Consider the following 26,810-nt stretch of genomic DNA (forward strand, 5'->3'; position numbering starts at 1 on the left):
CATTCCATCTTTAGCTTCATGTCCTCCGTTTGGTTTGGTAGCTCTTAAATGTACCAAAAAAGAAAAGACAACAATATGGTGGGTTTCTTTATGTGCAATGTTGCATTATTTCCCACATACATTCTCATTGCCGCTGCATTCTCATCACCGGTGGCACTCAGGACAGCCTACGGGAGACGCCTGCCGTTATTTATTATGGCTTAATAACTGCACGCCTGCCAAGTCGGAAAGCGGTCAATAAGAAAAAGTGGCTGTGAAAGCGTTTCATATTAAATGTGTCAGTGTTTGTTGAATACAGAGTGTGCCTCACCACTCTGTGAAGTGAAGAAAAATTGCATCTGAATCAGGTTCACCTTCAGCCCTTATTTGATCTGTATTAGCAGTGGGGTGTAGTGATTAGTCCAAGACTGCTTTTGTTTGAATCAGAGTTGACATAGTAAGAGTGAAGACCTGCAAGGCTGATGGGAGCTCAGTCAACACAGTCTTGACTCTGGAGAGATAAACATAAAAGCTGAATTTTAATAAATAATATATTATAAGAAGTACAGCATGCAAGTTCTATTCTGCTCTCATTTTTAATAGCTTAAATATTTGCTGAAGTGGTACAAAAATTCAGTCATCTCACAGTCTGTACTCTCGAACTGCTCTGGGAGAGCAGGTATTGAACTTGGAAGGGAGGAAATAATTAGATAAATAAATAATAATCAAATTACAGGATTAAACAAAGTACACAGTTCACGTTTAACCAACCTGAAGGGATAAATGACATTGATATGGCATTCAGAATAAAAACCAACTTTACTGGTCAAGTCTAATGGCACATACTAGAGAGGGACTTTAGCTCTGCTTGCCCTGCATATATACACACAGGGTTAAAATGAACACAGAATACACACACACACACACACACACACACACACACACACACAAAATGATTTTCAAAATGATTGCAAAATGATTTTAACCAGACTGTACACTTACCAGCTTTTCCTGAGCTTTGGCTGCTTTCTACGGCACCCAGAGTCTTTGTCAGTGAATGGAACTGGCTCTGGTGTTATTTTATAATCTAAATGTGGAACTTCACACACATGATAACTAGTTTTCTCATGTCAAGAGGTCCAGTCAAATCAGATGCTAAAGACCATTCTTGAAACATGACAGGTGACCACTCATATGACCACTTTATATGATGTGACCAGTGCCATTCTTTACGTCACATGATCACACTTGAGCTAGTTCACTGAAGTTGACTCCGGGGTGTTTGAAACATGTGGCAAGAGCCAGTGTGTAGACCTTTGAGTTGAAATTATTTTGCTACACTACATTGCCCTGTTAACCTGTTAAATCTGTTAATGCAGGATTCTGCACATTTCTGCCTGTCCTGTCTCAAAGGCAACCCTGGAGTTTTCAAACTAAAACAGGGGCCAGTAGCATTTCAAAAATTAACTTTGACTGTGTGTCTTCGGCTGTTTGGGGCTGGAAAAGTAATGCAGCAAACAATGCTAATGAGAATTGTGAAAGTGAACCACAACAGTACAGGTAAAACCAAAACAAAGAACAAGAAAGAAAAACACTCCACACTTCTTAGGAGAACTACAGGGTCAGGTGCTAATTGTCCCGTGTGTTCATCACTGTAAGTGATCCTATTTCACACACGCATATTGATTCATTGTTTACGTAAAAACATTAATTTGAGCAGCCTTGAGTATATAATACATTTCGTTAAATGCATAGCTACTTAAGTTAATCCTGTAAAGTCTAATCTAAATATTTCTTTTGAATCTGAGAGATTAAAAATGTGTTTCTCAGCCTCATCAAAGATGGATTGAAGTCATTACTGTTCACTCCAATGACTCAGTCATTCAACTTTATTGTAGGATCATCATAAATAAAAACACACACATACACTGGAAACTGCAATGGCAGAAACCCAAAAAATGCTAAACGAAGGAAACAACAGTCAGCAGGGCATGCCTACATGCATTTTTTCACTTTTCCTGTAATGTGCTGAAGCTTTTTAATTGGCTTATGTGTAGGTAGTGGAGGTTGCACTCCCCTAAGGGTAAAGTGGGTGGATTAACTACTTAACTACTGAACTGCCACTATTCGTGCTATAATGAGCATGTGTACTTTTAAACACCAAGGGGTGATTTCTGAATGAAGTTGTCCCCTCTGAGTATATGTCTCCCCCAGTGTGCTATCATTCTGGGGGTCAAAACAGTATTTTACATAATAGAATTATGACTGTCATCATGAATTTGGAGTTGAATGCTGCAGTCATGATTCATTCCTTCCATTAAAGGTAAGCCTTCCCAATCCATGTTTGACAGGGAATAGTTAGTAAGCCCATATAGCTAAGTGCCTTGTTATCCTTGAATATGTAATGAATTTAACCTCACAGAGCTCAAAGAATTTGATGAGCAAGCCCACCACTTTGTGTTCGGGGATGAGCTTGATGGCGCCTTTGCTGAAATGCAGAATATGATCTTTAGAAAACATCAATTTGCATTTCTACAACCATTTGGCATGCTTCAGTGGTACGCATATAATAGATAATCTTCTCCAAATATAGGAATCCCAAACCATACTTATGGGCACGTGTGCCTCACGTAAGTGGTGGAGATAGATAATGAAATATACTGAATGTTTAAATTTATTTTTCCAAGATCCTTTAAAAGGCAGAAGGCAAAGCTGATGTGGGTTTTGAATAAATATTGGTTTGGAGCCAACATTAGAAAGCTGCAGCCTCTGATTTTATTATTATTATGCCTTTGGCTATTTCTTCTCTCATACTATGTCCATAATCTTCTAATCAACCAATTTACCCAGTAATTTTTATTACACAGCACTACAGCAATGTGCATTTCCTTGTACCCACATTTCAAGATCCGGAGGCTCAAAGGTACTTCAAACAGTGGCTGGATACACCCTGGTAGTTATCACATTTTCTATTTCTATGCACTTCATGGTCTGTTTGATGTTATTCATGAGCTGTAACTGAAAGTAATACAACTGCATGGGGCCAGAAGATGCTTTTGAATACAAAGTGTGGGCTGCTGTGCTGCAGGATCATATACATACCTGCTCTTAATAATGGACTGGAGTTAAATGCTGCCTATCAAGCATTACTGCACCCCTCGTTTTGTGCCTTATGAAGTGGGGAGCAGAGGTGGAGTTCTCAGCTATCTGTGGAAGTGTTATTGAGAGTTTGTTTTAAATTATGAATTTCATAATGGGTATAGTCTTATTATTATGCAAATAGACTCATGATAGATCTTAAAATGATGCCCATGTTTTGTCAAATTTGAAAGCAAAGACTTTCTAGTATGACCTCAGTCTGTCTGCATACAAAAATGCATGCATGTAGCATGTGTTGAATAAATGAACACTTATCAGCAATGTTTCAATAAACTGTCTCACACTGTGACGTTAATTCATCATCTCTGGAGGGAAGGAAAATTTATGTATGAGGCAAACAAAAGACGATAATCACAATTTCCAAGTCTGCCTGCAGGAAATCACATTCTGTTTTCAGATAATTTAATGACCCATCGCCTTGTTCAGGTCTTGCTTAGATAAGACTCCTGTTTGCTGCTGCTGTGTGTACTGATATTCTCTGTGATGTTTTATCCCCAACTTCATATTTCTGTAACCCCCTCCCTTCATTTGTCAAATGACTGCAGAAATTAAGAAACTGGGTCTTGATATTGATTTGTGCAGCCAAACTCAAGGCTCTATGTGTGCAGTTATATATGTGCACATACAATATTAATATGTGTTGTCTTGGTTTCACTTACAGCCCTAGAATAAAGAATGCAGTCAAGGGTGGCTCAGGCAATTTTTGAAACACCGCTTTGAACCCAGAGCGTCAGCTAGAGGTTGTATAATACATTCCTCACCGGTCTGTGGGTGGAATAGATTAGCCACTACTGCTATGTGAGGTGGCTTTGTCGTTTTTCTTAAAAAAAAAAAAAAAAGCTGAAGATGTTAAGGTTTCTGTCTCATTATCATTGCTACCAAAACAATTCTCATACCCTTCTTGTGACTCAGCAGACTTGGGTGTGTACTACATTATGTGCTCATGACAAGATGTATATAAGAGAGATTAAAAAAAAAAAAAAAAAAAAAAAAACTTCACTGCATGTGATTTCACCTTCATTGCCTGTGTCCTTCCACTCTGTGCTTGTTCCTCATAAAGCAGAAAAACCCCAAATACCGCCTATTAAACATGTCTTATATTGAACAAGTCTTTCCTGGGCACTGGCTGTTCTCAACATTGGCTGCTTGTTCATTTAGTGACTGCTGCGGAGGAGTACATCAGTGCTTCTCATTTCTTAGGTTATCATGCCAGCCATTTGTCTGCCTTTCTGCAGGGACGAGCCAGAAGGCAGGACTCCTTGAATTGATCCACTATCAGCCCGCAACTTTGCAGGGTGGACACAAAGTGCCCTCGCTCATTTAAGTCCTAATGCACCAAGCCATTCCTAACCAGTTTATGCTCCCTGATTGTTGTTTAATGCAGATGCCAGTTAGACTCTGTGGGAATGTCTCCCTTTGTGTTCTCCTATTGCATTTTTCGAAATCAGCTTTGTGCCAGTGTTGCTAGCATCAAAGTGCAATATGCCTTAACACTCTGTTCATGTCAACATGACATATAAAGCTGATTATCTCTGGCTAGAGAGTCATTTGGTCTTGTCACTGTGGACCTTACAGCAGCCATATTGTCCTTTATGACATTGTTGGCCAAGCATGTACCAGACTTGAGGGCTTTATGCTGGCTTGTGCTATAATGAAAGTTGAATCCCCACTACAAATGTCCTTAATTATGATTTTGTTTCCTACTGTTTGATAGGATGAGCCTCCAATAACACTGAAGCAGGGATAAGTCAGCTGGGACATTCACCAGTGCCTATGCTCCCATTTCAAATCATAGACGGTCCTCACATCAAAGGTACTCAAAGACTGTCTCTCTGGTCAAAGCAAACAACAAACAAACACATGAAGCAGCAAATCACTGGCGCTTATACTCCAATGAGAGGAGCTTATTTCTAAAGTTAGGGAAATGGATTGGAACAGACTTGCAGAGTGGGACATAAAAGCACGAATTACACTGCACACCTTTGATACCACAAAGTTTTGATACTGATACCAAGTTTGGTTTTGTGCTGCTACGTATATGAATTCTAAACACATCTCTCCGTTCGCAGTAATACCTTGAGGACATGGTATTCAGAAGACACATTCAGATCAAGCTGTCCTCACGGTGTGTACAGACATGGTTTCAGAAAGTACCAGTAATTGTAATTTTAGGCACTTTTAAAAAATGAGCCCTTTGAAAGTCAGAAATCCGAGACACTGGCATTGATATTTAGACAGCTTGATAAAATCCCGGCAGATACCATATACAGTATTGTGCTTAGTTTGTGATTTGGGATAGTTGAACTTGTACTTATACTTTTAATACTACTAAAGTTGAGTGTGAAATTCATATTATTCAACTTTTCATGACATTAATTCTTACTACTTGTCGTCAGTGGTTTATCTCACATTTATGACAAAACATTAACAATGATCGTTAAAAAAATCGCCATTGAATTTATCAAAAATAAAAAGGCTTCAAACATGGTGTAAAATGCTGATCTGATGGCCTTTATCAGTTCAGTTGCTGCTGCTGTGGTTTCTCATTCTATATTGCATCATTTTGTTTTGTGACTGCTGATTATTTACTGACAGAGCTTGTACTCTCTGAAGTCCTTTGAGAAAGGCTTGGTGATGAGGGGCTAAACATAGTGTGAAATAACTTAATTTGCTTTGATGCTAAGTGATATGACAAGATTAGAGAGTTCAAATTACATATCATAATTGCTGTATTATTAGATCTACATTAACATCAATGTATTGGTGGGTTGATAAACATGCATGGCCTATATTGCTCACAGTTGTACTCACCTATACCATATTGCAGACTAATGTAGGGCAGTTTACAATAGTTCAGACTGTGGCCATGTTGGCAATCTTCATTTTTGAATGAAACTACACATATAGTACATATAAATATGTATATATTGTTATTATATTCCAGATTTAGCTACACTCCTATATATTCCTTGTGGCTCTTGTAGTGGTTCTGTCTGAATAAATAAGTACTGTGCTGTACAATAATTGATAAGGTTCTACTATAACTATATTATAATTTGTAAGCTTTTTATACAAAGTGCCATACAGCCTACACTAAAAAAACATTTTCCAGTGTAACTCCATAGATACAGTATGGCATAATCCTTTCAGACATTGAACATTTTGTGTGTATGTAAGATCTTAGATAAAAGCGCGTGCTGTACATCACATCACATTCATGAGCTGTCTTGATATGGTGATGGCGTGGTGATGTGTTTTGATGTTCAGACAATGGGAAGGAGAGGTGGGGGCTTCACATGTAATCTTTCCACATAGCCCATTTTAATGAGGCCTCATTGGACTGACAGTCTGAAAGAGGTCAGTCTGATGTTGCGCGAGGTGCAAAGAGAGATCACAGATTTCATGCGAAACTAGGCCAAGGTCGGCAGAGTCTCAGCACTTAGTGCAGATGCTGAGCACAACACTTAAAAACTCTGTTGAAAGGCAGGCCCATGCCGAATGAACTTGGCAAGAATTCACAATGCAATTGGGCACACTCTCAGTTAAAATGAAGCCAACATAGAGGCTGTTATATGTTTTTTGTGTCTGTCTTTTAACAATTGTGGATAGTTTTCCAAAGTATTTTCCTTATGTAAATATCTATGTAAATATCAAAATAAAGCTGAAATTAATTTACTCATTTAATTTTACATACCTAGGTCACACACAGCTGTTGTTGCTCACCATGCAGCTTGAAATATACAGTATATGCACCACATAGACTCTAATTAGTAATAGTATAGCATTTTGTTCAACATTCTCAAATGGCATTTGCATAATCACTTTCCAGCTTATTGTAAATGTGAATTGGCAACACTCCAAAACTTACTGATTAAATTGGACATAGCAGCTGTTTTTCAGACTATATAGAAAGCTAATTTAATATTGCATTGACAGTGGTTGTCAATCTCTGCACATGAAAGTCTTTCCTAATGACGAGACAGGTTCATGTAGAGTTTATGTTATAGGAAGAGCAGAGTGATTATGCTTTGATTTAGTTAAATTTCCTTGTGTTCTTTTCAGTTGTGCAGAATATAACGTGCTAAATGCTAAGATAAATCATGATCAAAAACATTTCCTCCTCTTCATTTGAATTACTGTGCCCTCTTTTAAAAAAAACAAAACAAAACAAAACAAAAACAATAGTAATAGTTTTGTCTTGAATCACTATATGCTGGTACAGAGGGATAGCACACTCCCCTGTATATAGGCTACTTTGCTCTATATGTGCAGCATGTCAAAAACAAACACTACCTGAGTTGGGCAAATCTAAATCAAACATGACAGTCCCTGCTCTCTGTGGCCCCTTTGGTCAAAAGCTAAGTTTGGTGTGAAGACCTTCGCTTTTTGTCTATGCTAAGAAGATACACCCTTGTCACTCACAGTCTCTCCAATTCGACAGATCAACATGATGGCTCCTCATGAGAGCCCTCCGGCCTCCCCTGCAGGCTGGATGCACTCTTATCACTTTAGATTACAGTAGCTTTTGACTAAAAGACAGTAGGATGCCTCCCAAACCACATACCCATTTAAGTAATTTCAGGAGCCAGATGGCAGCATCACATGGTCGAGAGACTATTGCTAAAGATGTTACTCCTCCTAAAATTCTCATATAACCCTTTCAAAACTCATTATTCAAGTACTGTTGTGGGTTCTTGGAGTAGTAAAGCATCACTGTCACTTGTCGGACTAAATTACATCAAAATTGTACATCCAGACACACATGCAAATGAAGGCACAAAGACCATTTTACCAAAAAATAAAAAATAAAACAAAAACGCAGCACCACAATTTTTTTTGTCAGCATTTGTCTGGCATTCATCCCTAAGTAATACTTATCACAGTCATGCAACTGGTTTGCCAAAGAAAAACTGTTTTCACTCAGTCCCAAACCACTTTATCCATGAGAGCAGTCAGATGTTTTTCTCTGATGTCCTTTTTAAAGAAGCACATGACCTTTGTGTGGGGCATCTTCATTTGTAAGCTGTCTTTCAGTATCAGCCTGCTAAAAGGTCACCTTCTCTTTGACAAAATGGAAAAAGGCATCACACGTAGTTGACTAATGGTGAGCTAACTTTTAAGTGTGGAGGTTTCTCAGCCCAGTTTGTATTGCAATCTGTTGCAGTCACAAGGAAGTTAATATTTATTTAAGCTGATTTATAGCGTCATGTTTTTGACATTTACTGTGGAGGTTTTTTATTATTTTTGATTCTTCAAACAAGGGTGGAACTATACATACAACAAAATGACAGGAGTCTTTCTTAGAGGGTGTCATCGCTACTCTGTGAGCCTTACTGAGCACACTGGAGACTTTGCAGCTGTTGTTTGCTCTGGAGCACTATAGACAGTCACACAGCTAATCCAAAACTAAACTGAAAATCTATTCAAGACTTACAAATCTTGTAAGCTAATAAAAACTGAACAAAAGATTCCTGAAAAACACACTAAGCAACTACATGAAGCATTCTCTACTCCAATGTTTTACTTATAGTGGCAACAGACAACTTTCCCCACATAGCTTGTCCAATTTTGGTGCCAACTTTTGCAAAGAAGAAACTAGCATGCTTGACCATTGGTCATTTTAGAAAGGTCACTGCCAGGAAATGTGTTACTTATTTAGATTACTAAAAGACAATGAATCATCTGTTTCTGGCTGCTAGCGCTAGAGTTAGCAATGTGGTTACTGCTATCAGCCTGGCTACTGTCCAAAGCAAGGAACAACTGTAAGAATCCCAATTTGAACTAAAACACTGATCTCAGTGCTGTGATAAGGCAGAATAAAAACACCTGGTGTATTGCTATGTGAGCAGGTTTTGTTCGTTACTGATCTAGTAGATAAAATGCCAACTATACACAACCTTTTGCTCCATCAAGCCCAGGTGCAATATTTGAATGCTTCTTACATATTATGAGTAGAACAATATCAATCTTAGAATATAACAATATTTCGATTCTTTAAGTACATTTTTCTAAAAATACATCAAGTAAAGTTTTGAGCTTTTAATTGAATATATATATATATATATTTTTAATATTCTTCCACTGCAGGCAGTTATTTGAACTCTGCCACTAATCATTTGTGCATTTCTTATTTCTCATTTTGAACACTTGAAATCATTATAGTGCATTAAAAAAATATCAGAAATGTATGGTATGGTTTCACTCACTGCTATTTGTTTTTATAATTAGATTACAAGTATAAAAATGTTATGACTTGCATGCTGTCCTGCCTGCCTTTCACTAAATATTGCTGACACTCATAGAGGAGGTTAACTAGACATATGGCAGAGATGTACATACAAGCCTCACATTCTGTTGTATCCAGGAAGAAACACCCACTCTCTACACGCACCAAAATGTGTTTTGAATGACGATGAGCCAAGACTGACAGATAAGGAAACTACTCACAAGTACTTGTACAGCACTATTTTACAGCAGTATTTTATATTCTTGTGCATTTGTTGTTTCATGAGTTGTTTCAAAACATGAATTTAAGCTATAACTACAAAATAATTCCCTTAATCCTTTTATGATATTAAACATGTCTTATCTATTTTTTATGTGAGTAACCATACACTGTAATCTCACAATGAAACATATCTCACATTATATATTCTGAACACAATTTGTGAATGCAGTACCACTAAGGCACGTCATGAATGCTAATATGGCCATGTACATCCCGCCTGTAGGAGAGCACAGTCTGCAGATGTTTTGACAATTTTGTTCACATACGTCTCTAAAACAGTGACCTGCACTGACAGGGATAAATGTAGTAGTGCTGCACCCTGATGCTGACATCTGGCGTGCCAAGTTTCCCTGCAACCTCTCCTCATTAATTCAGCTCAGGTCGATGGTCATCTTGAAAAAAAAAAACAAAAAACAGAGCACATGTACTCCCTGCAGCGTTTTTTGACAGTTACGTTATCCTTAAAAATGATTATGATTCTAATAATGCTTATGTTTTAAAAGATCTGTTAGATATGGTGGTGCAATTAAATTACCTCCCACCAGATATAGAGCCTCCTGCCTCTGTCGATTGCATTGTACTCATCACAATATAGGCAATTTTTCAAATCAGTAATTTCATTGTCTGGCAGTGTAAACACCCTCCCAGGGTGCACAAGGTTGAATAAATCAAAACTAAAATTTACAATACTAGTCTTACTTGTATAAGAGAAAAATTCACATCTAAATCTAGACCACATCTAGAGCATCAAGTGTCAAAAGTCAGATTGATTTTGGCATGTTTATATCTCTTAGATTGCACCTAAAGGTTAAATGGATCTTGTGAAATCTTGATGCAAAGGGCAACATGCAACCACTTTATAAATGGTGGTGGTAAGCGAAGCACTTTACATGAAGAGGGAAAAAAAACAAACTACAAAGTAACAAAGTAGTATTTCCTGGATAAACTAATCTAGATAGATAGATAGACATACTGAAACACTCCATTCAGGAGAGTAAAAGACATCAGAATTTGTCTTATTTTTCTCATGACAGCCGTATAATAATCCATCCCAGTGTTATTTTTTTCCCTTTTGTAGCTTTGATCCAAGGCTGAAGCCTCACCACCACATGCAATAGCTTTTCTCCAACTATTGTCTGATCATAATACACTAAAGAATGTGGCTTTGGCAGATCACTGAGCCCGTCTGCTGTCTGTGCTGCATGCTAGTACAATCATCCCTCAAGGTTTTGGAAACAGGTGATGTGGCCCTGGGACATGAAGAAGTCTGTGTTTTTGTCGTTGTGTATGTGTGTATGAGAGGTTCTTTTCTGTCCTTGTTTTAACATTCGCCATTTTGCAAGGGAATTTGGAAATAATGATAACTAAGCATGAATGGGGGTTTTGCCAATAGAATAATTACATGACTGTGAGACCACGTGTCAGCTGTTATAAGTATTTAATTTCCCATGTCTAGAACTGATTGCAATAGTAATTGCTTTTCTGAGAAGCACAATGTGTTTTCCTTGGAATAAAATGTACGTTAATAAAGTTGTGCTTGCTTTTTTAGTGTTCTATATCCTGTTTAACATTGTGTTGGTAGGGATGAGGGACTGGCAAAGTGCTTTCTCAAGGAATTATGCTGAATAATTGTTGGCTTAAATGTAAGGTCTCCAAAATCTTTTAAGTTATATTATATTTGCAAAGCATCTATGTGTTCTGGCTACCACACAGACACTCTAAATGCTCTCACAGACAAAAAAGAAATCTTTGGATATGCTTCCTAGTCTCCTATTCAGCCCTATCCACATGTAAGGAGCACTACCCCCAGGAAAACCCTACCGCTCTGAAAAGTCTTTGTAAGCTGAATCATTTCCAGACAAGTGGGGCAGAGATTTGCTGCTGTGCACAATGGATGAAATACTCAGTGGGGGATTCGAATTGGATGTTCCTTGAGTACCAGAAATCATGAATTATAAGAAGTACACAAAATGCTTTTCCATCTGCCTTTTTCACTGCTTCCAAAATATATTGGTAACATGATTTGGCTTAACATGTGTTGACATACAGTTTTGTACATGGTCTTTGACTAGGGCTGACACAAAGCAGAATTTGTCATGACTTGTGCAAATTCATAGTGGGACTCCTTGAATGCCTCCTTTTTATTGGATGAAAAGATGTTCCCAATGAATTCATGACCAATTCATCTCAGCATCATCGTTCAGTCAGTATTTGTCCCTGTTTTCTTCTTTTAGAGCATAAAAATTGTTTGTGTGAATTAAAATACTATTTAATTCATTTTCATATGTAAAAAAACTGAATCTTCTCAAAGTCTGAAACAAATGGACTTAATCAATATCTTTGAGTCACACTGTCAGCTGTTTTTACCAGTTTATTTTGTGTCTTTGTGTATTTAGCTGCTGCTCTTTAAATTACTCTCAGGCAGTATGAAGTACAGAGCTGAGGTAATTGTGAACAGGCAGATAAATGTTTATCAAACCAGCTTCAAATTATCATGCTGCCGCTACAGCTCTGGCTTCGTATTTACTTTTTCACATCATAACGTTCTCTGCCTTGTTTACTCTGTTTAGCCCTTACAAGCTTCCTGCCATCTTAATGAAAACGAAAAAAAAAAGCTTCAGTGGACTGTCCATCTGAAAATCAAGTGATACTGTGGTTCACTACCGGCAGATCAAAGGATGTAAAATAGGTCGAGTCAAAAAACCAGGACCAAGATTTGAGTCACACTTTAGACCATTTCAGAAAAAAAAGATTTGGCTCTTAAAGCTGCTTTAATGTGTATTTTATATTTAAAAACAGACCAACTGATCATGTGTATGAAAGAGGTCACTTGTAGTGATGAACCAACAGAGATGTGCTACTCACCCCCACAGCTCTATGGAGCTTTTAACATTTTTTATATCACTGTTTAGGTTTAAAGGCCCACAAGTTTACCACTCTAATAAGGGTCATTTACAGCAGCAGCAGGAAGCTACTTTCAGCAAAAAAGCTCAGTGCAAACAGAGGACAGAGCACCCAGCACTGAATGGTCACACTTCAGTGCCACCAAATGCCAAGCATATCTGTCACTGTATATTCAACTGTAGAGGACACTTTAAAGCAGAACAGTGATATTTAAATTGGATAATTCACCAAATTATGGCACCAAAATGTCTGAAACTACAAGTCTCAGTTGTCATTGGATTAGTTTGGCCCCCAGTTTGGCCCCAGTACCAACATCTTTCTCATGAGATATTGTGTTACTAAACTCCTGATCAATTCATGAGCTACTTAGGAAGCCATATGACTTGTTTACAAGCCTTGCAAAGGAATGATCCTTTATAATCTATCACAGTGAAAACTAACACCACAAATATCCAAAACCAGACCAGTGACAATGAAATTTATGTGTGATTGCACCATTGGACATAAAATACCATCTATCTCATACATAGCAGGCTAAAGTGACAGTTGAGCCCCATGAATTGAAAATGCATATTCAGCAATCCAGGAATCGGGCCAAATTGAGCATATTAGCTCAAACACATGCAACAACCTTCAGGGAAAGACAGTAAATATTTAGTGGAAAAAAATATCAGAGTAAAACTCTGTAATCTCATTTGCATAGTCCCCTGGGAGAGCTACTACTGTATGTGTTTTTAAAACTCCTTTAAATAGCCAGTCTTCATGAAAACCCACACTCCACATTCCCTGCAGCTGAGGCTGTCTGCCAATGGAGATTTTTCGTAATGACACATTAAGAGCCAACAGAACAGATAATTTACGTAGAAGGAGATATGAACATAATAGTTTCCTTTGGCAAGTAATTAGGTGAGGTATGACTCCTGATACATAGAGCAGTCATAGCAACATACGTGCTTTCATGCCTGCCTGCCTCTCCACAACTATTGGAAACATCAGTATTTAAACATTGTAATTGTTAAAATTTTATCATTCTGACTTTAGCATTTAGCTCAAAGAATGGCTGTAGTCCTGCAGTAAAAATAGAAATAGAAATACTAAAAATCTAAAAGAAAAAAAACTAGAAAAAAATAGAAAAAAAAATCTAAAACAGAAGTTACTTAATGTTATAATGGTGTACCCATATTTAGACTTTCAATGGTGAAGTTTTTGTTCTGTCACTGTCAAAATGGATTTACAGCCATGAATGGACATCCATTGTAAAAATTGGAGTTTCCTGCACCATGTGTAAGAGGACAAAGTAATGCATCATCCAGGGGAGAAAAGGGTTATTGTTGTGAAGAATGTAAGGCAAGTTTGAGTCATCCTACTATAACTGGGTGCTCTGCCAAGTACTATAAACCCAAAAGACAAATATGACACAATGGTGCACTTACTTACACGCATTTTTTGTGTTTTACTGTATTTTAAACAGTTGACTGGTGGTGTCAGTGTGCCTGTGGCAGACACCGATGCTGGAGGTTGCCTGTATTTTCTGATTTTACCCTGACCTATGTTTAAGAGGGCATTTTCCATTTTTAAATGTATCTTAATGTTAAAACTCTATAAATACTCATTCTCTGATTAAGTTTAACTTTGACCAAAAACACATTCAATATGTTCTGTTATAGATTCTTCTATTGCTTTCATCTAATATAATTCTTGTGTGTAGAAAAAGAAGAAGAAGAAATCATGGCCAATTTGTTATACAGATTCATTATATTCATTAGATGCAAGCATCATTAATCACTGAGGAGGAAAATTAGGCATTTTGTCAGCACCATAATAAGCTTTATATACCACATTAAAGGAACAAGTATGGTGAAAAAATACAAAACAAACAGTAATTTATATATTACAGTGAAGCAATGAAAAATAATCATGTTATTCAGAAATGTGACTGGTATTTATTGACTTGGCTCAAAAGCCTTTGAGTGACTTTTCTTAAATTATAGATGATGTTATGTGAAGTTGCAGGTGCCGTAGCACAGTCAAGATTTCATATGTTTTTAAATATTGCCCAGATTTCAGGGACCTGTTACTTCAGTTTAGTATTTTCATTAATACCCCACTACAAGCCTGGTTTTCATGCATCAACTCCTTTGCAGTAAATCAGTCTGCCATTATGAATGGAGCAACCGTTGACAAGCCATCAAATCCCTTGGACCACAGCAACCAGCAGGTGACCGCACCAGCAAGTGAGTGCAAATGGCTTTAAATAGGGCTTTGCAAAATGTCAGTTTCCACACATCAGTGAACAATCTCCACATGCCTAACCCTGACTAACACGCCCCAACACTGCCAGGTCTGGCACAGGAGGTACTAAACAGGTCAAGCTACAGGAGGAGGCTTCCAATCGTACACTGGGCAAGCTGTGAACTGACAGTCAATTACTGTATGTCTGTGAGAGACGGTAAAGCCATGCAAGATCCATTTGCGGAATGATCCAAGAGGTGACATTTAACTGTGAAGGGAAATGAAAGACAAAACAACTGTGTGTGTTCCTGCTTCTGAACTACATTCCATTTGGGTTTTATTGTAGGGTTTTGTTTCTAACTAGGAACAAAAGTTGTGTCCCTTTTTTTGTTTTGCCTGTATTCTTCATGATGGTTAGTGTCTCCATTCAACCTTATCTCCTACCCTAAACTTAACCAACAATAAAAAGGTTAATCGTGCCTAAGTTGGCAGAAGTGAATATTAAATAAATGACTTAATCTTGACAGTGAAATAAAAATTACAATAACTCACAGGTTTGTTCAATAAAAATGGAAACTCTTAAGGTTAAGTACAAGCTGATGGTCTTAAAAAAGAAAGTTAAAAATGAAAACTTCATGAGTTGAGCATCCAGTTCTTTTGACTCACTTCTCAAATTTCACACCAGACTCAGATTGCTGGCTGCTGGCTCCGCAGACTATCAGCTGTTGGCTTGGAAAGACTTTTATAAATTGCAGCAGACACATCAGAACAACCAAATACAACAGCCTGTGATACATCTTCTGTGCCAAGCTGCAACTCGTTTCAAATTGTGTCTTTACCTTTTTTAGATGGATGAAGAAGATAAAGTATCACTCTCACTTTTAGAAAACTGAGTGTGCTATTTACCTTTCTTTATGGTCACATCACTTTTGTAAGGTAGGGCTGTGTGTTCATATAGTTTATATTTATCAAGACATTCCTACACGTTATTACACAGATAAGGCACTGGAATGTTCCCCATTGTGCCTCTCTACTCAAATGCCTGCCTAATTTTATTCCACTTATCCTCAGACCTCCAACAATGTGCATACTTGTACTCTTCCTGCTTGAATCATTATGTTTTTTAAGGATGCAATTACATCTGCAATGCAAAGCAACACTGAGTGCAGTGGTGCCGGAGCTCGTTTACTGTGGTCCTGGTGAAATACTACATAGGGAATGTCTTTTATTTAGCAGCTTTGCTTTGTTATTGGGTTGCTGTTTCTCACAGCTGGGTATCATTGATTTGCATGGTGAGAGATAGAGAATGAAGCCACCTAATTCTCCTGTTATCAGCATTTCTCGGTCACTCAATCAAGCCTTATCGTAGTGCGCTGCTGGTCGTGTAATGACAGTAATAAATTTAAAAAACAAACACCTCCCTTGAAGTTAATTTTAAGTTTCAAAAGTTTCAAAAGGGGAATAATACTCTGTTTAAACACACTGAACATGAATATACCTTTGCCTCAAGTAGCATGTCAGTCGAGAGAGACAATAAAAGTCTTCTTTGGAGGCTGCAGTTTAGTTACTTGTGCCTCAGCACCATTCCTTGTTTAGTAAGTGAAGCGGTGATACATTTTACTTCCGTGAGAGAATGTCCTTTGGAGTAAAACAACATTATTTGTTTCAGCAAATGCTCAGTAACAACATACAGTATGCAAACATGTAACTGAAGAGGTAGTGTAATGCTATAGCGCCATAGAGACACAGTAGACCACTGCTTAAATGCTTATATCTGTCATTCTGCTGGTTATCGTCATGTAATTTGTCTGTTAAAGGAGCACTCCACCAATTTTTACAACTTCTATATCGTTTTACTCATAAAGAGGAGTGGCGCTTGATGTGTGAAAGCAGTTGCTTCACTTACAAACACTATGCCTTTTAAATGCTCTGTTCACCTACTCAGGTGTTTTCCATCACTTTGGCTAATTGGACCTAGGCATGGGCCAGTTGCCAGTTTCAAGGTATACCCCGGTTTGACAAAGTCAAGCCACTAATATTTTCCATTGTACCGTTCCTGTGGTATAAGCTGTTTTCCCCCCAAGGTCAAAATGTCTTGTCAAAGACAGAAAGTGTAGAGTGAGTGTAGAGTGTATGAATCCCTCAGGTCGTGTGCAGCGCGGATTAACATGACCCCTCCCCCTCTGGTTTGTGCGTGCAGTCAGCTGTGTTCAGGCTACCTGTATTCACGATGGCAGAAGGTGGTGACACCCCTGAACTTTCCCCCTGCCAAAAATAAAAAATAAAAAAATTAATCAATTGTGTGGGAATATTTAAGGTCAGGAGGCAATACTTCAAACCTGACTTCATTTCTCTGGGAGCACCACCCATCACTCTCATTCTTGAAATAAACATATGCGACAGCTTCGAGAGTTAGCATGTCTGGCATCGGTGAAATAAATGCTATAGGCTTGGAACTGCGGCAGATAACAATTAACTAGCTAACGTCAGCTAGTTTCCCCACTAACATTACATCGGGAAGTGGAGAAAAACAGAGATTGTTGAACTGCAGATTTAGGCTCACATAGGATAGAGACCACATATCTTTTAATTTTATTTTAAAGTGTTATTTTTTTATAGGAAAAAAATCAAGTATTGTTATCAAGTATTGTAAGTATGTTCTGAGCTTGTTGAGCTGCAGGTTTAGGCTCACTTAAGGGACTTATTAAGCTTTAATTGTAATATTGCAATATTTTTGGTTTAGGTTATCATACTGTCAGAACCTCATACCAACCCCGTGCCTGATTGGACTTCTGCTGGAGTTAGAGGAGCTGTTCTGGGAATTGTGTCTGTCCCACCCCAACAGGTGCACCAAAGCTAGCAAGAGAGTGATGTCAGTCAAGATTGGTCTCTACACACCCACATAATCAGCCTCATCTCCTACGTTTTGTGGGAAACATGAAAATTTTGTTTATTTATGTATTTGGTAAGTCATAAATATGTTCCCAAATGGTAAAATGTTCACAGACAAATATCCTATCCAGAGAATTATTAAACCTATTTATGGTTATATTTAGGCACTTACAGTATTTGGTTAAGGGTACGAGGGAAAGACTTCAGACACAACAAGTTTATATTTAACCAAAACCACAATCTAGAGTGTTTCTGTTGGAATGATAGGTGAGGTTCAAGGGCAGAGTGGGGCAAGAAATGGGGTCAAGCATGAGTTGAATTCAGATCATTGATAATGCCTGGAGGCAATGTTGTAAGGAATGCAGGGGGTCATACATACTATTGGTTTTGGTGAGACTTCATGGCTTCATCATCCCCCTTGTGGTTCCTGCAATGAGAGAAAAGGAGGAGAGGAAGCAGAAAACATGATTGGGTTGTGAAAACTGAGACAGATCTAAGAGAGATGTGTATGCCTTCTGATCTGAGATATGTAATAGTACACATAGCTGTATATATCAGGTTGGGAAATAGGAAACGATTTAAGTGTAGCAAGGTATGTCTTTGTTCATAAACCTAAGTCATAGCAACTGTACAATAAATTTCCTCTGTAGCTTTGGACTTCAGATTTACAGTGTAAAAGCCTGCATTACAAACCAGGGGTGCTGATTTAGAAAAACAGGGAAGATCTAATGAAAGATGCTACTGACTCGTATTATGGAAACTAAAGGATTAAAAATGTCTTTATCTTGAAACATACATATAGACAGATAGACTCAATTGACACCTGGCAATAACATCCAACGTGTACATATCTTATCTAGATACAGAAAAAAATGCATGTTAACGCAAAGTGTAAAAGCACAGAGAAAGCTTTGTGATCTGAATTCAACTGGAGTGGCTTGAGGTGGTCTGGCTGGCATTTTGATCAGATCTCAGCAAAGTCGAAATGCAATCTGTACAATGTGACAGTTAAACACGTTTCTGGGAGCTACTCAGCAATTACTGTCATCTGCTCTAGTATTGGGGTACCGAGCAGCTCTGATTTCACTGCCACGTTCAAGGACACCTCAGTAGCACCTGATTAACAGAAAACATTACACTTATTCTTTCATTGACAGGTTTTACCACCAATTAAGCCATTGACCTTACAATCAAAAAAAAAATGTATGAACCATAAGGTTAAACCTGCTGTTACATAAGTTAAGTTGCTTCTGTTACATAAGTGAAGTTATTTCTTTTTTATTTTTGATCTCCTTCTTGTCTCTTTCTCTTATGAAAATGAAGGATTAAAACATTATCAAGCCCCTGTGTAAAGTCAAGAGTCACCATAAATTCAGAAAAAAACCTTTTCATCAATCATTCTGTAGAGCCAAGTTTCTTTTCTCACTGCTAATAAGCTTGTGGACATGAAACATGTTCAGAAACATGCTCAGTTTTCAAAGTTAAGTGGTGCATTGTCATTTAATATTTACCAGATCTGAATAATACACCAATGTTGCCAAGTAAAATTGTCAACATAAACTACTGTGTACTCCATCTCCAAGACAAATCCTCCACGTCTGTACCCTGTTAGTGAAAGTGAACAAATGAGAACACCACATACAACCAACAAACAAGATGAAGAATTCAACTACTCAGTAGACTGTTTTTTCTCCTCAAGTGTCAGAGTGGAGGGCCGTTGTTCATCACGATACACTAGGCAAAACAAAGTTGAGTCTTACAGTAAGTTGTTATTTTGTAAGAATTTGAATTTACCTTGATAACCATTTAATAGGACCCATAACATCACATAATCCAAAAATGTCTGGGAGCATGTTTGCTTTTCAACCCCTTAAACCCCATGTACCCACTGGAGGATCAGTCATTACTAAGCCATGCTGAGCAGCCAAGCATTGTTCAAATCCAAAGACCTTTAAAGTTTAATTGAGAAGCCAACTCTAGATGGATGCTGGATATGTTAGGCTGCATTTTAGGGAAATTAGTGTTAAATGTCTGCTATTTTGGGTTTGAAAATTTCACTCATTGTAAACATCATATGACCTCAATGTAGAGCTGAAATAATGCTAAAATAGATAAAACACTGTTAGACAGTGTGACATAGAAAGATTTGTCCAACCCAAGGGAAATCAAATGGGAAAATCTGATGTGAAGGACTTAATATATCCTGTCCATAGCCCTCTTCGCAGATGTTTTGGGGAAATATAGAAATCAGCAAATAAAAAGTGATAAAACAAAATGAAAACTGGGACCAAAATGTCGTCATCAAGGTAATGCAACAGCATTAATCAAAAAAAGCAAGTCTTTTTATCTCTTAAAAGAACATTTTTGAGTCCAAAGAGTCCAAGAAATTGTAAAAAACTTTAAGAATGTATAGGTTCCTGATGTGACAGAACATAGAGTAAAGGCATCTACTTGGTTTGGCTCATCAAAATTGCAACTCATCCAGAGTTTGCTACAGAGACATTGTAGCTACTTAGAACCCAGTGAAAATAAGTTTGCTTTCAAGTGCGGAATAGGTTCAGTGCTGCTCCTGGTGGCTGATGGGGAAAACAAGCAAACAAAAAAAGCACCACTTGCAATTGCTGTTCTCACCAAACAGTTGCAGCAGGTGTTTTCTGCTTTTTGTCCACTGGGGACAGCAATGAGCTCATCCTGGCTTGGCAAATTAACCAACGAAGAGAGCACACACTATAAAACCTTCTTTCACAGTAAAATGAGATTGCCTTATCAGAAGTGTTTTCTGTTTTCTGGTTTTACTAGAGATAAAACTTCAAGGGTAAGGACTAACTGATTGGTTTCGCAAATGTACATTGGATTAGCTTCCCCACCTCTGATAAAGAACAGTGCATAGCCACTTCCCTAGCTTTTCTATGAGAAGTATCTAGGACTATCTCCTCCACTGCATAGGAGAAAGACTGTTCCATTTGCTGAAAAGGTTATTCTGCACCCACCTGCTTGCACTCAGCCCATACAAGAGAATTATTTTAAACTTGAATCCCACAAGAAAGCTTGAATTTCTAGCTGCTGCTGATGAGAAAAAACTGTATAGAAAATGTGAAGTGTAGATAACAGTAGATAGTGTGAAACTTCACTCAGGTGGCAGCTTGCAGTGCCTGTGAAAGGTTTCACTGACACCTTGCCCCCTGCTTTGACATTAAATTTATAGTGTAATATAAATATTCCTTAAACCTACAACCACTGTTGTCTACAAACGATAGATGATAGAAGTGTTGTACTCAAACATAAGAGAGACAGCTACACATATTCTTTCATTTCCTTGCCAGGACCAGAGAAAAGAGTTTTCATCTGGCCTGTGATTAGTAGCAAGTAGTTGATGCATTAATTTTATACAATTCATAAGAGAGATTGCCATGCTTAACAGCTGCTTGCTGAAGACAATGTTGTATACATGCAATTCAATTACAGCAACTTACCAACATTTATTGCATATCCAAGCTGTGCATGATTTCAGATTTATAGTTATTCTCTTTGGCAGGCCACTTTACCGTCATTATGGAAATCACTGGAAGAGGATCAAACTCTAGACTGATTCAGATTAGTAGTGTAGGATTTTCAAAATCCCACAGGGAAACAATAATTATTTTTAGCATATTCAACTGGTGACTTGGTGGCCTTCTATTAAATCCACAAAATCCTCTGGCCTTTCCAGATGGAGAACAGAGAGTACCGAAATGATTAGAAAACAAAGGGATTGCATTGGACCAAATTGGACTTTGGACTATCATGAACCTTTTCATTATTCAAACAATTTTGTTCAAACTGAAGAAAGATTTTAGCAGCTCTTTAAAACATGGTTCACTGGCATGAAACCCACCAGCTGCAAATGGTTTTCAGTCTGGCAGGAAAGACATAATTAATGACGCCCATCTAATGACTATTAGCTAAGTGTGGCCCAGAGCAGAAGGGCAAAATGATGATTTTAATGAAAATCATCAAATTGAACCATTCATTGGACAATTATCTGCAAATTTGTTTAAAGTATTTGATTGAGTGCTGGTAGAGCCAGATATTGGTTAGCTTAGGACTCAATAGAGAACAGCAAAACTGAGGACTTTTGTCATTTGAAGCACTTTAAGGGCACAAATTCACACTGAATACAATGGTCAGCATGATAAGCACATGGTGTTCAGCCTGTCAAAGAGGTTTTGCAGGGGAATTCACAGGGAATGAACAGGCCTACATTGTCCTCTATTTATGGTTTAGTTATTTATTTATTTTCTAAGTGTCTATTGTGTTTCTACTGTATGCAAGTGGCCTGCCACTCTAAAAGTCTGATTGGCATCATTTGCTCGAAAACTGTTTCTGTTATTGCCTGCTTGCCTCTCTCTGTGTCTGCATTCATTCTGAACACTGACAAACATGTCAGTTCAGAGTGCACAGCATAGTTAAGTAGCTCACTTTCCACAAAAAGCACCGGTCTGTCATATATTGTAGAGGCAGTTGCTTTACATATCTGTTTTGCATTACTGTTCTCTAAAAGTCTTTGTGTAGTTTGTTTTTAGCCATAACATCGATGTGTCTCCAGGGGTGACAATGTAAGGCTGTCGGTTGGTTGGTCCTCCACTAGACTGCTATAACTACTGGATGAATTGGCATGAAATCTTATATAGACATTTATGGTCCCCTGAGAATAACTCTATTGACTTTGGTGATCCTCTGACTAAACCACCACCATGCTGTTGTAAATATCTTGATAATATCAAATGGATTACCTAGAAATTTAGTACACACATTCATGTTCCCCTCTAATAACTTTTGTGATTCCTTAACTTTGATTCTTTTTCAAAAACCTACACAACTAGTGTCACTCACAGCAGCCTAAATTGTACCCTGTGTTTAGTGTTAATTTAAGTGACTACATAAGGTAGTTGAGAACATAATCTCACCACTAGATGCATTTAATAGCTGTTTTATAGCTTTCGATCATATCACATGATATTCATTGACAGAGTTTAGAGCTTTGTTTGTCATTGAATTGTAGATGTTTTCTCTGAGCCCTTTAAGGAACTCTTGTCCATGTTGGCCTAAGCTGAACATCTATTCAAATATCTACAACTAGTTGAACTCTCACCTGCTGAAGTATGATCAAAAGCTGTTTATTCAATTACAGTTTCTGAGGTCAAGAATGAACTAATGTCAGGGAAACACAAATAGCATCCCTTGGGTAGACCGCCAAACAATTACACAGGCATGTTAAAATTTTAAAGCCAATTAAACCATTTAACAACAGAACACCATAGTACCTTCTCTGACACCCCACTTTGCAGTCTTTATACAGTGTTTCTAAAAATAACAAACATTATTCATTGATCATGGCAGTTCCGCTCCACATGGTGTCATTTTTAAGTCCTCCCTCCTCTTGTTTAATGTCCAAAGCAGTTTGACGCAGTACAAAGGTTTGGATTTGCAGATGTTCTTGCACACCCACTTCCATTGTGCGGGGTGGTGGTGGAAGCAACAGCAAACTACGTCACTTCTGCTCTCCTGCTTGTGAACAAAGGTGACAAGCAGGCAGAGATTTATGAGGTACAATCACATTTATCTGCGACAACTGGGACAGGGCTAGTGTAAGCAGACTCTCAACTGCCTCTGAAAGACTGAAAGCCAGAGAGAGTGAGGTAAAGACACACAGGAAGTGATGAAGAGGGAGGGGGGTCTCTTAGGTGGAGAGAAAGTGCATGAATATGATGCAGTAAGCAGTGTGCAAATTAGTCTGGGGGGGCTTCAGCGGTACAAGTCAAGTGCTGAGTTCTTTGTTTTCCAGTTGCTCACATAGCCTGTAGGAAAACAGGGTGACTAGTCAAAATTTGCAGCCTGTGCCAAGCCCCCCTGTCCTACTTGTTTGTCCCAGATCTGCTGATGCAGTCCTCTCCCTGTTTTTTCTACGTTTTTTTCTCCAGCTGTGGGCATTTATTATTCAAACCATTCCTTTTGAATTCTCCCTCTTCCGTGTTTTGCATAAGGATTAGCAATGCAGCACTTGTTTTTTTTTTCAAAGCAATATCCAAATATTTGAGTAACATTAAATAGGATTCAAGGTGGAATGTATTATTTTCTTTCCATTTGGCAGGACAGTATCCCAATTCAGTGCTTCTTACAGCGCTTAGATAAGATCACTCAATACAGCTCAGTATGCTCAGTGCCGAGTGGATCTTGTCCTGTCTAAGGATGTAAGAGCTACTCCCAGAGGGAAAACAAATGCAAAGCCAGCTGCATCCATGTTGCATAGTTTCCCCATCAATGATTTTTTTTCTTTTGCACTCAACTGAAGCTGTTTTTCTTTTACTTCAATCATTTGAACAATTTCTTTCTTAAAGTAGGTGTTGGACCCGTATCAGCAGTTTAAGGTTGGTATATTCTCCAGTTGTCCACACAGCTCAGTAAGTCAGAAAATACACATCACATTGCCTGAGTAGAAATCTAATGAAGCAACATAGTAAGATGCTAATTGAAAAAGGTAGTACACTGTTGTTTATATTGCATAGACTTGTTTTCTTGTTTGATGATTAAGCCCCGACAACAGAGTCTTTACTCACGCCCTTGACAGTATTCCCCTTCCTTGCACCTCATGGAGCCATCAGTGATACTAGACTGAACGTCATAATATGAAGCCAACAGGGCTTTCCGAAGTGATTCTCAGAACTTCATTACAAATCTTATCTGAAGATGTTTTAAGTGATGTGATTAGGCTTCTAGAGGACCCCGGAGTTTGTGTGGAGCATCCCACTGGTTGATATCTCATCCTCTTTATAATTAATTTCTCTCCCACGAAAAAACAGCATCAGATACTGTTCAGATGTCCTAAGAGGCATTACGCAACAATTACACTGAGGATTGCACTACATGAGGATGAATTATTAACCTGAAAAATTGTCAATATTTCCAGACTTGGTAAAAAAGACCCAGTTCTTTTATTTGCATTGCAACAGCTTCACCAGGTGATTTGGACATTATGTCTTAATATAAATTGTTGCTTGCTTGGCCAAATATCCTCCAAAATGCAGCCAACTTTTAAATCCTTTTAAGTCGGTATTCAGTATGCAGCCTTGTCAACTTTAAAATCTCTTTATTGCTACAAACACTATTACTGGCCAGAATTCATTACCCTAAGGTTGAGTCATAGTTAATTTAAAATGTCCTTAAATCTTGCAAGACTAGCTATACCAACCTTTGTAATTTCCTGCAGACCAATTGCATTCTCTCAAAATCCTATCACGTACTACAAGTTTGCTGCTCGCAGTAAATTATTTCCGACTGTCACTGAGCTATTTCAGCATTTTCTACTTGACCCTGCAAAGCAAAGCACAGCACTCCTCTGTGCTCTCTCACTCTTGAGTTGACTAAACTGCACAGTTACTCCTTGTTCTCTCAAAGCCCATTTCTTCCCCACTTTCCCAAGGCTATCCATATCACCTGAAAGTAATCCTGCGATATGCACCTGCTGCCATGATCAACAACAAGACAGCCACAGGGGGAACGTAAACAGCGAGAAAACCCTTCGGCTATGTGGTTTCCAGTTCTCTGGCAAGTCAATTAAGCAGCAAATGACCCCTAGAATTCACTGTAATAAGCCAAGCACTACAGAATTGCCTTTAATATATCATAATGATGACAGTAATTGGATTGGACGGTTGATTGCATTTTCTCAAGCTGTAAAGATACTTCAGTAACAAAACAATAAAAATAAAAGTGCCGCCAATAAAAAGACGTTATAAAATTCATTTTTTAGTCAAGTGGTTCAGGGTGGTTCAGGTTTTAGTCTACCTTAGAGCTGAAAAACCTCCAGGACGAGCTGCATTTCTGTTTTTGTAAGTACATCATCTAAATTTTTCAATAGACGCAGAATCCAGATAATTATAGAGTACTTAGTGTTAATAACTCAAACTTATGGTGAAGTGATCCATGTTGATCCAGCGCAGATTAAAGCAACAATGCTGTACCTTTGAGGACAGTCTCTGCTGTCATTACAACTATGATGGCGAAGTGGTTATGTACAAGGCGCTGCTGCAATGAAGTACCTGTAGTTATCCTGAAAAAATGGCCTCCAGGGTGCTATGGCTTTGATACAGTGGTTAGAAATGCCTTTTTTTCTGACGGAAATAAGTGAATTTACACCACAACTGAGAATATAAACACATGAAAAATAGTTTGCTCTTTGAGCTCATGCTGTGTATATTGTATGGTTAATTAGAGTGAGCTGTTAATCATACTGTTATTTGGTTTAGATGTGATGCATACTTCTTGGGTTTAGTTGCAAGGTGAAAATTCTTTCACCTCACACTTTCTATTATTGATTTGCTAGTTATAGAAAAGCATCACATCTTTCAAAGCATTGCTGCACCCTCACAGCAGTAACTGAACTCTATGAAAAAAATGTGAAAATTAAAAGATCATTTACATTAACATTTCTCTCCCCGCTTCCTGTTTCACATGCACCTCCACATATGCATCTACACACAGAGGCCAAAGAGGTGCAGAGGCGCCATTACGTGAAGAAAAGCTCTGTCGGGTGCTATTTGCCAACAGTGGCTTTGCTGGCAGGAGGGCTAGCCCTCCTCCGGCATCCGTATATAACTATAACTACAGAAGCGTACTAGAAGGTATAAGATTATGATTTAACTATACCCCTCCCATGCAACAGTCATTCTAGGGGAAACACTGCACAGTAAAGCAATGGACTAGCCAGACGACTTTGCTTGCAACGTTCCCTTCTCTTTGATTCTGAAACCTGTCTACCTGTGTAACAAGTTCTGTTTTACTCTTAGCTTCTTGTTCTTACTTTCATGTAACATCGCTAAAGCCTAAAACCAAAGATTTTTTTTCCTTTTTTTTGTGCTGATCAAGAATTGGTAAAACAGTCTTCTGTGTAGTAAGAATCAGTCTAGAATTTAACTTTTTTTTTGTTGGCAGAGTTTTAAACATTGTAAAAGATGACTGATAAGAAGCAGCCAAAAGTGAACTCATCAGAACAGGAGCTGTAGGCGACAAGTGCTTATTGCATTGTGGGTGATCCATAAACCTCCAACATATCATCAAGGTGCGAAACAACTTTTACTGTGCTGTTCCAATCATATGG

The sequence above is a fragment of the Lates calcarifer genome, linkage group LG8, assembly GCF_001640805.2.
Source record: "Lates calcarifer isolate ASB-BC8 linkage group LG8, TLL_Latcal_v3, whole genome shotgun sequence".
In the NCBI taxonomy this organism is placed as follows: Eukaryota; Metazoa; Chordata; class Actinopteri; family Centropomidae; genus Lates; species Lates calcarifer.